Consider the following 12,172-nt stretch of genomic DNA (forward strand, 5'->3'; position numbering starts at 1 on the left):
GGCTCCTAGCTGGTCTCCCTGCTTGTAAGGGCCCTTTAAATGGGCGGACACAGTGCAATGTGAGATTGAGGCCCAGAAGTAATCTCTGTGGATATTAGGACTGCCCTGTAGGTGGGATCTTGGCCATACTTAGATAGCTTTGTAATGAGTGACTCTCTTTCTGATTGGCTGTGTGTGTGACCTCCCAGGCTCTTTATAAGCCCACTGCAGACAGCAGTCACTCTCTTTAACCTGGCTCCCTGAGCCAAGCAGATGGATAACTCAGAGAGGTAAGGATTTTGGTAGTGAACACGTGGGTCTTCTGACCAGGTGTTCACTAGGGAACCAACAAGTCAGGGCATCAAGTCAGGGCATTATGTGAGTAGGTATAATAAAGGCTTTTAAGATTACACGTGGCTGTTCTTGAGCGTGCTACCAGTTATTAAGCTATAAATTCAAGAGATCGTGGCCAGAGACCTTTGAAGGCCTCAGAGGAGGCGAGCCAGGTAGAGTTGACACTGTAAAGGTCAGTGGTCAAAGGTACTCTGTTGGGCCTAGGACAGACTAGTAATTGTAACTGCCAGGAGGGCATGTTACACCTGCTTCCAGGATCTCTGCTTCCAATACACATGTAGGATTACTGAACTGAAATTGCTGAAGTGCAGGTCTAAAGAACGTACTTCCTTACTCAATAAACTTCAGTAACTTGCTAATGACGTTAGAATCCATTCAATTTTTTTCTCTTTTCTTTTAATTTCATGTTTACATATTGTAACATATATAATTATTAATCCAGTAATGTACACACACACACATATATGTATAGATATAGATATAGATAGACAAGTAGGTGGTGAAATGGATAGAGTGCCAGGATTAGAGTCAAGAAGACTCTCCTTACTAAATTCAGAATTGACCCCAGATACATACTAGGTGTGTGATCCTGGGCACTCACTACTTTTTCTCAATTCATTTTCAATAAAATGTATTGTTGAAGGAAATGACATAGTATTCCACTGTTTTTGTCAAGAAAACACCAAAATGAGATGACAAAGAGTTGGACACAACTGAGAAATTACTAAAAAACAAAAGTACAATTTATATTAATTTAAATTAATTTACATTAATAGTAGTTATATAGTGCTTTAAAGTTTACTAAATATTTTATAAACATTATCTCATTTTGTCTCCCCAAAATTGTAAGGTAGGTACCATATACACATTTTATGGAAGAGAAAGCTGAGACTGAGAAGTTAAATAATCTGATCTTATCACACATTTAGTAAATGAGCAAAGATTTGAATTCAGAGTCTGCCCTAACTTTAAGTCTAACACTCTGTCCTCTGGGCCACCTAACTGTCATTAGAATATACATGTTTAGGGAGGGCCCTTATTTCTTTTCTAATGAATGGAATACATGATCAGAAAGGTTTGGCCACTATTGCTCTACCCAAGTGAGTTTAAACTAGGATTCAAAACCAGAAGCTCTGATTACAAATCCAACACTCTGTCCTCCATACCATGACTTCAAGCATTGTCTTTTTGCTTAATCCAGTAAAATCCAGTTGGGAAGTGAATAATCTGAACAACAGCAGTCAAGCACATTAATTAAGGCTTTACTGCAAACATAGGCTTTGCCAAGGAACTTTTTTTTTTCTCCTATTAAGTAGCAATTACTCAAAGTTCTTCCCTTGGGCAGTCAATTTTGTGACCTTTTGAATAGCAGGTTTGATCCAATTGTTGCTTCCTAAACTGTTTTTCAACATTCTTGTAAAAAAGAACATTTTCCAAGCATTTCTTTAATTACATTTTGCAAAGAATGTACCCCTTCATCCCCATTATAGATTAAGTGTATCTATCTGTCATGACAAATCCTAGTAATTTTTACTAAGGATTTATTTATATATAAACCTGTGTTAGGCTCAATGAAGTCTGAGGAATTTATGTAATTTTTGTTCTTCTTTCCTTTTCCTGCCATCATGCTCTTACACTTTAAATAGCAATTTATTTCCCAGATTCTGGTCTTGACTGTTCAGAAACATACTACCATTTTCCCCTTTATACCTCGTTTCAAATTCTAAAACTATCCATCTGCCAAGCATCCTCTTCATAATTTACTTTTTTCTTTTTATCCTATTCTCTGAGGAACCCTCAAAAGTGATAAGCTTATCCATGTTATCAATCTATTAAACTGATAGCATATTAAAATGATAATTTTAATTAATTATAAATAATTATAAGTATATTTATTTATATATGATACATATTATATAAATAATATCTATAGCATATATAATATATTATCATATATTATATAAATTTATAAATAATTTATTAAGATTAAAATAAAATAAATAATTAATCATTGAAAATGATATGGGAGGTGTAATGTTCTGTTTCAATAAGTCATAATCGTTTTCTTGGGGTCAGGTTTTTCTTGGGGAGCTTCTGGAGGCAGCTTTGGCTTTAGTTCCTCTCAGAGTGTCTCCAGCCAGCTCAGCCTCTAGCTCCCTCTGAAAACAAAGCCTCCAGCCAGCATGAAGGTAGATGTGGGAATGAATCAGACTCTGCCTCCAAGAGTGTAGGATTGTAGGTTTCCCAGAATTCAATCCTAGATGTGAATTTCCCAGCTTTTCCTTTAGACTTGTGAATCTTCTGGACTTGCAAATCCACTGAATCCTCACTCTGAATCCTGGAGCTTCCCTGAAGTTCTCCTAGGAAGTCTTCTCCTTGACCCAATAAAAACTGATTTCCCCACTCATTGTTAGCTCCTTATATCCTCCCAGAGAATGGGCTTGTGAGAACTCTATGGGCTTGTGGGAACTCCTTACAGGACCAATGAGCAAACTCCTTTAAAGCTGTAAACTCCTTTAAACGTTTGAACTCCTTTAAAAGTGGGAACTTTGGACCCACATTTAATACCACATACTAAGATAAGATCAAAATGGGTCCAAGATTTAGGCATAAAGAACGAAATCATAAATAAATTAGAGGAACATAGTATGGCTTACCTCTCAGATTTGTGGAGGAAGAAATTTGTGTCCAAAGGAGAACTAGAGATCATTATTGATCACAAAATAGAAAATTTTGATTACACCAAATTAAAAAGTTTCTGCACAAACAAAACTAATGAAACAAGATTAGAAGGGAAGTAACAAATTGGGAAAACATTTTTACAGTTAAAGGTTCTGATAAAGGCCTCATCTCCAAAATATACAGAGAATTGACTTTAATTTATAAGAAATCAAGCCATTCTCCAATTGATAAATGGTCAAAGGATATGAACAGACAATTTTTAGATGATGAAATTAAAACTATTTCCACTCATATGAAAGAGTGTTCCAAATCACTACTGATCAGAGAAATGCAAATTAAGACAACTCTGAGATACCACTACACACCTGTCAGATTGGTTAAGATGACAAGAACAAATAATGATGAATGTTGGAGGGGCTGTGGGAAAACTGGGACACTGATGCACTGTTGGTGGAGTTGTGAAAGAATCCAACCATTCTGGAGAGCAATCTGGAATTATGCCCAAAAAGTTATCAAACTGTGCATACCCTTTGACCCAGCAGTGCTACTACTGGGCTTACATCCCAAGGAAATACTAAAGAAGGGAAAGGGACCTGTATGTGCCAAAATGTTTATGGCAGCCCTTTTTGTAGTGGCTAGAAACTGGAAAATGAATGGATGTCCATCATTTGAAGAATGGTTGGATAAATTATGGTATATGAATGTTATGGAATATTATTGTTCTGTAAGAAATTACCAACAGGAGGAATACAGAGAGGCTTGGAGAGACTTAAATCAACTGATGCTGAATGAAATGAGCAGAACTAGGAGATCATTATACACTTCAACAATGATACTGTATGAGGATGTATTCTGATGAAAGTGGATATCTTCAACATAGAGAAGAGCTAATCCAATTCCAATTGATCAATGATGGACAGAATCAGCTACACCCAGAAAAGGAACACTGGGAAATAAGTGTAATCTGTGAGCATTTTTTTTTGTTTGTTTTTCTCCCCAGATTATTTTTACCTTCTGAATCCAATTCTTTCTTTGCAACAACAACAACAACAACAAAATTAGGTTCTGCACATATATATTGTACCTAGGATATACTATAAGATATTTAATATGTATGGGAATGTCTGCCATCTAGGGGAGGGAGTGGAGGGAAGGAGGGGAAAAACTCAGAACAGAAGGGAGTACAAGGGATAATGTTGTAAAAAAAAATACCTATGCATATGTACTGTCAAAAAATGTTATAATTATAAAAATTAATAAAAAAATAAAAATAAAAGTGTGAACTCTGAGCTAGAGAATTGTTAAGTACCAGACAACTAATTTAGCACCTAGTAATAATCCTAACAGGGAATAAAGGAACTGAATCCCTGAGAAGCATACAAATATCATTCCTACTGAAAGGAAGTGAAAGGTCAATGAATTTATCCCAAATTTGATCAGAAATTTACTTTGTTATACAACCAACAAATAATTATCCAGATTCCATTTAAATAACTCCAGTGGAGAAGCAATGAAGCACTTTTTACATTCCCTTCTTGACAATTCTAATTGGGAAGCCATATGACGAGTCAGATAGACCAGGATTCCATTCCTGTCCCAGACACATATTAACTGCATGGTGATTCAGAGTAAAGTTGTCCCTTGGAATTGTTTTTGTTGTTTGTTTGTTTGTTTTGGTTTGGTTTTTTAATGGAACATAGTGATCCAAATATTATTTACCATCTGGATTTTAAGCCAAAATCATATGCACATACATAGGATCAATTTAATTTGATAGCATTAGTCTTTAGCAGGGAGTCATGAATTATTAATTCATTCAACCATCTATTGAGTACTTACTACATACACAAAGTACTGTCCTTCAGGAATATTAGTAATTGTTATTTATAAAATGTTTTGTTTACAAAGTGCTTCAAATTTATTACCATATTTGAGCCTTACAATAGCCCTAAGAAAGAAGTAGTCAAAACTTATGTTCACACCCATTTTATAACTGAAAGGAGCAAGGTCTGGAGAGGGTAGGGATTTGAAGCAGGCCATACAGTTCATAAAAGACAGAAAAGTTCCTCATTCTGGTACTCAGGAAGAGCCTCCAAAGATAATTCTTCTAATCGAGTCTACAGTTCTTTAATGGTGAGACCAAGAAGGGAAGATTAAATGTGAATTCCAGGGTGTTGAAATTGCATCATGGGAAGAAGCAATCAGTAAGAGGAAGAATAAATTCAATAAATGCAACAGCTAAGAAAAGAAGAATTGAAGAACCATAGGCTATATGTTTAGTATGTACATATATATATATATATATATATATATATATATATATATATGTATGTATATATATATATATACACACATAATAGCATGTATTAGTATAATACTACTAGTAGTAGTAATATTATTACGAATGATGATAACAATAGTAACACAACCAACATTTATATGATATTTACTGAATGCCAGACATCATACTAAGTACTTTGCAATTATTATCTCATTTGAGCCTCATGATAATCCTAGAAAAGGGGTTTATTATCATCCTCATTTGACAGATGAGAATGTTATTTTGTTGTTGTTCAATTATTTTCAGTTGTGTCTGACTTTGTGATCCCAATAGGGGTTTTCTTTGCAGAGATATGACAATGATTGCCATTTTCTTCTGCATCTTATTCTACAGATAAGGGTTCTAAGATATTTAAGTGACATACCTGGCGTCATACAGATAGTAACTGTCTGAGGCTACATTTCATCTCAGAAAGATGAATCTTCCTGACTTCAGGCTCAGTGCTCTATTCTCTGTGCCACCTAGGTGTATTAAAGATGAGAAAATGGAGGTAAACACAGATTAAGTTATTTGGACATAGTCATATAACTAAGTAAATATCAGAGTCTGAATTTGAATTCAGATATTCTTAATTCTAATCCTATCTCTACATCTGCTGTACCACCCAGTGGTAAAGGTTTTGTAGTCCTATTCTTTATCTAAAAAAAAGAGGAAACTGAAATCTAGAGATGCTAAATAGTTTGCCTAAAGTCACATATAATAAGACAATTAAAAACTTAATTAGGATTTGAATGAGAATCTCTGGTTGAACCACTTATTCAAAAAAGCAGTATTCTTTCCATTATAGCATATTGTCTAAGATGCATATTGTAGAGGACCATATACAAGGACTCAGAACTATTCTTAACAGAGAATCATATAATTTTAGAGTTTTGAGGGCATTTAAAAATGTGGATAAAACATTTCCCTTTCAGAAATGGGGAAATTGTGTCCCAGAGAATCAAAGCTCACTTGCCCAAGGTCACATTACTACTTAAGAGTGGAACTGAGATTCAGTTAAACTTTACAAGCAAAGTAAGTGACCACTTGTAGGGCAAGATTTCACTTTTCAAATCATTTCTTTCTTCCTTTATATCTTCAGATGGGGCCTATTTATCATAGAACATTCTGCTACCAAGTGATTCCCTTCTTCTCCAATTGGATCCTGAAGCTTCCATTTGTTGGGAAGCCAAGCTATCCTTCTTTCATTTTCCTCCCAACCCTGCCTCTGTCTTTCTGGACTACAAAACCATGCTCCTGGGTACCTTTCTCCTCTCCCTCCCTGCTCACCCTCTTTTCAGTTCTGTTTTGAGGGAATGGGATCCATATGTGTAGTGCAACTCCAAGTGTAGTGAGGACTTATATTTGGCTCAAAGACAGGCAGAATAGACACCTACCCCACCTTTCTCCAAGTGAGACTTATTCCATCTAGGAGGAGAACAGGAGGTTGGAGTCAAAAGCCTCTAAGCTCTTCTCAGAGAAAAGGAGGTACCAGACAAGAAGTATCTATCTGCTCCCTTAAATATGGTTAACTAGAGGATATGATTAAGTGACATGTAATTGCCTTGTCATTTTGGAAAGGAAAATCCCAAGCTCTGTATCAAAGGCTTAACTCGTTCCTACCTAATGCTAATTCCATAATGAACACAGTAAATAGCAAAGAAGCCCATTGATACAAATTATATCAAAAGATAAATAAGAGAAGGTATACGTAGGAGAATATGTACCAGACAATACAAAATAATGAAGTTCTTCTATTGAGAGAGAGACACAGAGACACAGAGAGAAACACACACACAAAGCCATACAGATAGATAGACAGAGACAGAGATAGAGACAGAGACAGACCTCAACCAAGAAAGAAGGTCCCAGATCTTACTCTGGGGGAAACTTTCCAAAGTCTCTAGAGTAGGAAGTTAAGAATAGGAATGTGATGGAAATTGCTAGTTCCTTCATGTCGTCCTAGAGTCTTTTCCTCCAACAATCTGAAGTGCAGATGGCTTCTTCCATTTTCTTTATCAACACAGGATAGGCAGAATGATGAGTCCCTAAAGAGGATTGCTGATAACTGAAGCTCTCCCCGTTCACCATCTCCACTGAGGCCCCCAAGTAGGGGAGAACATTCATCTCTGCCAATAAAGAGAAAGCCTAATATCAATAGATTTCCCTAAAGAATATCTTCTTTGTTCTTGGACTTGTATACCCAGCTCTTAATCCAGTCCAGACATTTTGGTTAGTACTTAAGTAGTATTTATTTACTTCCTTCCATTCCTGGTAAAACTTATCAAACTACATTATCAGACCTGTATATCCTTTGATTTGTAACTTGGATTTCTTTCTTTTTTTTTTTTTTTTTTTTTTTTTTTTTTTTTTTTATTTTTTATTTTATTTTATAATTATAACATTTTTTGACAGTACATATGCATGGGTAATTTTTTACAACATTATCCCTTGCACTTACTTCTATTCAGATTTTTCCCTTCCTCCCCCAACCCCCTCCCCCAGATGGCAAGCAGTCTTATATATGTTAAATATATTACAGTATAATTTAGATACAATATATGTGTGTAGAACCGAATTTTTTGTTGCACAGGAAGAATTGGATTCAGAAGGTAAAAATAACAGTTTACATTCATTTCCCAGTGTTCCTTTTCTGGATGTAGCTGGTTCTGTCCATCATTAATCAATTGGAATTGGATTAGTTCTTCTCTATGTTGAAGAAATCCACTTCCATCAGCATACATCCTCGTACAGTATCATTGTTGAAGTGTATAATGATCTTCTGGTTCTGCTCGTTTCACTCAGCATCAGTTGATGTAAGTCTCTCCAAGCCTCTCTGTATTTCTCCTGTTGGTCATTTCTTATAGAACAATAATATTCCATAACATTCATATACCATAGTTTACCCAACCATTCTCCAATTGATGGACATCCATTCATCTTCCAGCTTCTAGCCACTATGAAAAGGGCTGCCACAAACATTTTGGCACATACAGGACCCTTTCCCTTCTCTAGTAGTTCCTTGGGGTATAAGCCCAGTAGTAGTATGGCTGGGTCAAAGGGTATGCACATTTTGATAACTTTTTGGGCATAATTCCAGATTGCTCTCCAGAATGGTTGGATTCTTTCACAACTCCACCAACAATGCATCAGTGTCCCAGTTTTCCCACAGCCCCTCCAACATTCATCGTTATTTGTTCCTGTCATCTTAGCCAATCTGAGAGGTGTGTAATGATACCTCAGAGTTGTCTTAATTTGCATTTCTCTGATCAATAGTGATTTGGAACACTCTTTCATATGAGTGGAAATAGTTTTAATTTCATCATCTGAAAGTTGTCTGTTCATATCCTTTGACCATTTATCAATTGGAGAATGGCTTGATTTCTTATAAATTAAAGTCAATTCTCTGTATATTTTGGAGATGAGGCCTTTATCAGAACCTTTAACTGTAAAAATTTTTTCCCAATTTGTTACTTCCCTTCTAATCTTGTTTGCATTAGTTTTGTTTGTGCAGAAACTTTTTAATTTGGTGTAATCAAAATGTTCTATTTTGTGATCAATAATGGTCTCTAGTTCTCCCTTGGACACAAACTCCTTCCTCCTCCACAAGTCTGAGAGGTAAACCATCCCATGTTCCTCCAATTTATTTATGATTTCGTTCTTTATGCCTAAATCTTGGACCCATTTTGATCTAATCTTAGTATGTGGTGTTAAATGTGGGTCCATGCCTAGTTTCTGCCATACTAATTTCCAGTTTTCCCAGCAGTTTTTGTCAAATAATGAATTCTTATCCCAAAATTTGGGATCTTTGGGTTTGTCAAAGATTAGATTGCTATTTTTATTCACTATCTTGTCCTGTGAACCTAACCTATGCCACTGATCAACTAGTCTATTTCTTAGCCAATACCAAATGGTTTTGGTGACTGTTGCTTTATAATATAGCTTTAAATCAGGTACACTTAGACCACCTTCCTCTGACTTTTTTTTCATTAGTTCCCTTGCAATTCTCGACCTTTTATTCTTCCATATGAATTTTGTTGTTATTTTTTCTAGGTCATTAAAATAGTTTCTTGGGAGTCTGATTGGTATAGCACTAAATAAATAGATTAGTTTGGGGAGTATTGTCATCTTTATTATATTCGCTCGGCCTATTCTTAAAATTTTCTTAATTTTTAATATTTCTTAAAATCTTCATATCGGCCTTTCTTAAAATGAAAAAAAAGAAAACCTCCTAATAACCATACCCTAATCATAGGAAAGTGCATAATCTAAAAGCTGCTTTTGAAAGGAGAATGTGGGAATGAAGATTGGGTCTTTATGGAAATATAAAAAAATTTTTTACATAAAGAAGGAAAGAAAAGGCACAAAATTGGAAGGCTAGGGACACCTAAAACAAAATTTACTTGCTTATAATTTCACCAAAAATACTCAAATGTGTATAGGGCACTTTAAGATTTAGAAAATGCTTTACATATCTTTTTTATTAGAGTTTCATAGCAACCCTGTGAGGTAGATAAAACATAAATTAATAGCCCCATTGTTGAAATGAGAAATTTGAGACTCAGATATGTGAAATTACTTGCCCATATTCAAATAAATATTTAATGTCACAGATGGAATTTGGAACCAGATTTTTCTGACTTCAAGTCTAATAGTCTTTCTATTAAATAAAATTGTAAAGTATATCAAGGGCCAGGCCTGTAAGTAAGGTTAGCTATGACATGAGTTCTACTTCACAATCTGCCATTAACTATGTAACCTTAGAGAAATCATTTAAGCTCTTAGAGTCTAAGTTTCCTCACTGTAAATTGAGAATTGGGATTATGCGGACTTAAAAAATGTACATATGTATGTATACACATATATATATATATATGTATACATACATATATATATTAATATATTCCATACTTGGAATTCTCCATAATGAGGTTGGAAGTCAAGATATCAGTGTGCAAAATAGTGCTTATAATCTAAAATCTAATCTTATAATCTAAAATCTAATCCTTATATGTGTGTATATATAAATAAATGTGTCTATAGAAGTACATCAATAGACAGATAGATATAAAGTATGACTTCTAGAATATCAGAAGTAGGTAACTAGACATAGAAGACCCACTAAGAATTTTATACTAGCACCTTCTTCTTATTTCACAGACCCAAATTTTCAAATGAAAAAATTGAGGCATGGAGTAAGGTAAGTTAAGAACTAGAGTCAAGATAATAGAACCTCTTGTGAAGTGAACTCAAGTTCCTTCATCATTCTAATTGTCTTTTCTTTTTGGGGGGAGGGGTGTTGTTCTATGATTTTTTTTAATCTTCCTTCCTCAACTACTATTACCAGAAACATGTATACTACTATGATGTGGTCTAAGTAGGTCTAATATCAACATATGCAGCCAGATTACTATCTTATTTCTGAAAAACAATTACTTTCTTAGAATAATCAATGATCACATTAATTTCTAAGCTATCATATCACTTAATCAATTCATATTGAGCTTTAAGTCTACTAAGTCTTTATTCTGCTTTAGTCCCATTAAATTTGTTTTTTTCAAAAAAAAATTACTGTTTGACTTATACTTCCTTCATATTATACTTGTAAGTTTGATTTTTGGAACTCAAGTGTAAGACTTTAAATTTCTACTTCTTAAATTTCATCTTATAAGGTTCAATCTAAAATAGTAGATTTCATAAAACTTTTTTGTATTCTGATTCTGTAATCCTGTTTGTTTTTTTTTTTTAAACTATACCTCCTAATATTGTGTCATCTGCAAATTGATGAACATGCCATCTATAACTTTATCTAAATCATGATAAAACTGTACAGGGTCAAATACCTCTGAAATATTCCAGTAGAAATCTTCTAAAATGACAGTTGGCTATTAGTTATTATTTTAATCTATTCAATAAATTTTTAATATATCCACTTGCTCACACCTCTCCATCTTTTCTACAAGAAGAGTATCAGATACTGGATACTAATAGTAGTCAGAGATGTTTACACAGCAAGAGGAAAGAATTGAATTTTTAAAAATTGTAGTGAAGTAAACACTTTATTTAGCTTGATCAACTCTATAATCATTAATATGGAGGGATTCTACTTGTTCTGTGGAAAGATTAATGCAGAGCAATGGATTGAACTTCCATAGAAACGATCTTAGTTTGTTATTTTGCTCAACTTTCTAACAATCATAATTTAGCCCTATTTTTAACTATACATACTATTTTAAAAATTAGTGAATTCCTCATTATTGAGTAGCTTCTGTAATAACAGTTTCCATGCTAGAGTGTCTGGTAAATGTTCAACAGCTAACTTCCCCTCTCAAAAAAATTTGAGTACAACACCATTAACATTTTCCCCAAAGCTTTAAATCTAGGCTATCAACAAAACATCAACTGAGCCCTGGTTTGTAGTATGTGCTGATTTCCAAGGTGAAAATCTTTCTACTGAAAAATTTAACAATCAGTTCCCTGAGCTGGTTAGAGTTGGTTCTAGCATAACACTATTATAAATACATGTATATAGTTTTTTTAAGTTTTAGAAGTCTCATTCTTTATTACAATTCTGTGAGAAGATGGTGCAAATATAAAGATGAGGATATTAAAGTTCAGAAATAATTTCTTATGATAAGAGAATCTATAATAAGATATCAGTTGGATTAGATCACAACAGAAGTCATTCCCAATGCTTAAATTCTGTGGGCTTTTTATTTTAATCTTAAGTGAGGGGTTGGGAATATAGTAAAGAGAGGACAAGGAAAGAGGAAAGATTAGAAAGACAGATAAAGAGTCAGAAAGAATCAGTCAACAAGCATTTATTCAGTGCTTACT

The 12,172-nt window shown here is 34.3% G+C and overlaps 1 long non-coding RNA gene across 2 annotated transcripts in view; it reads right to left on the bottom strand.

Moving 5' to 3' along the window:
* LOC141552760 (uncharacterized) overlaps positions 1 to 12,172 on the bottom strand; it is a 115,883-nt gene that overhangs the window by 69,345 nt on the left and 34,366 nt on the right. For both annotated transcript variants that reach the window (XR_012485244.1, XR_012485243.1), the window contains one exon: positions 5,721 to 5,817. This is a non-coding gene — a long non-coding RNA (uncharacterized LOC141552760). The remainder of the gene's footprint in view (positions 1 to 5,720; positions 5,818 to 12,172) is intronic.

Source organism: Sminthopsis crassicaudata, chromosome 1 (genome assembly GCF_048593235.1).
Source record: "Sminthopsis crassicaudata isolate SCR6 chromosome 1, ASM4859323v1, whole genome shotgun sequence".
Classification (NCBI taxonomy): Eukaryota; Metazoa; Chordata; class Mammalia; order Dasyuromorphia; family Dasyuridae; genus Sminthopsis; species Sminthopsis crassicaudata.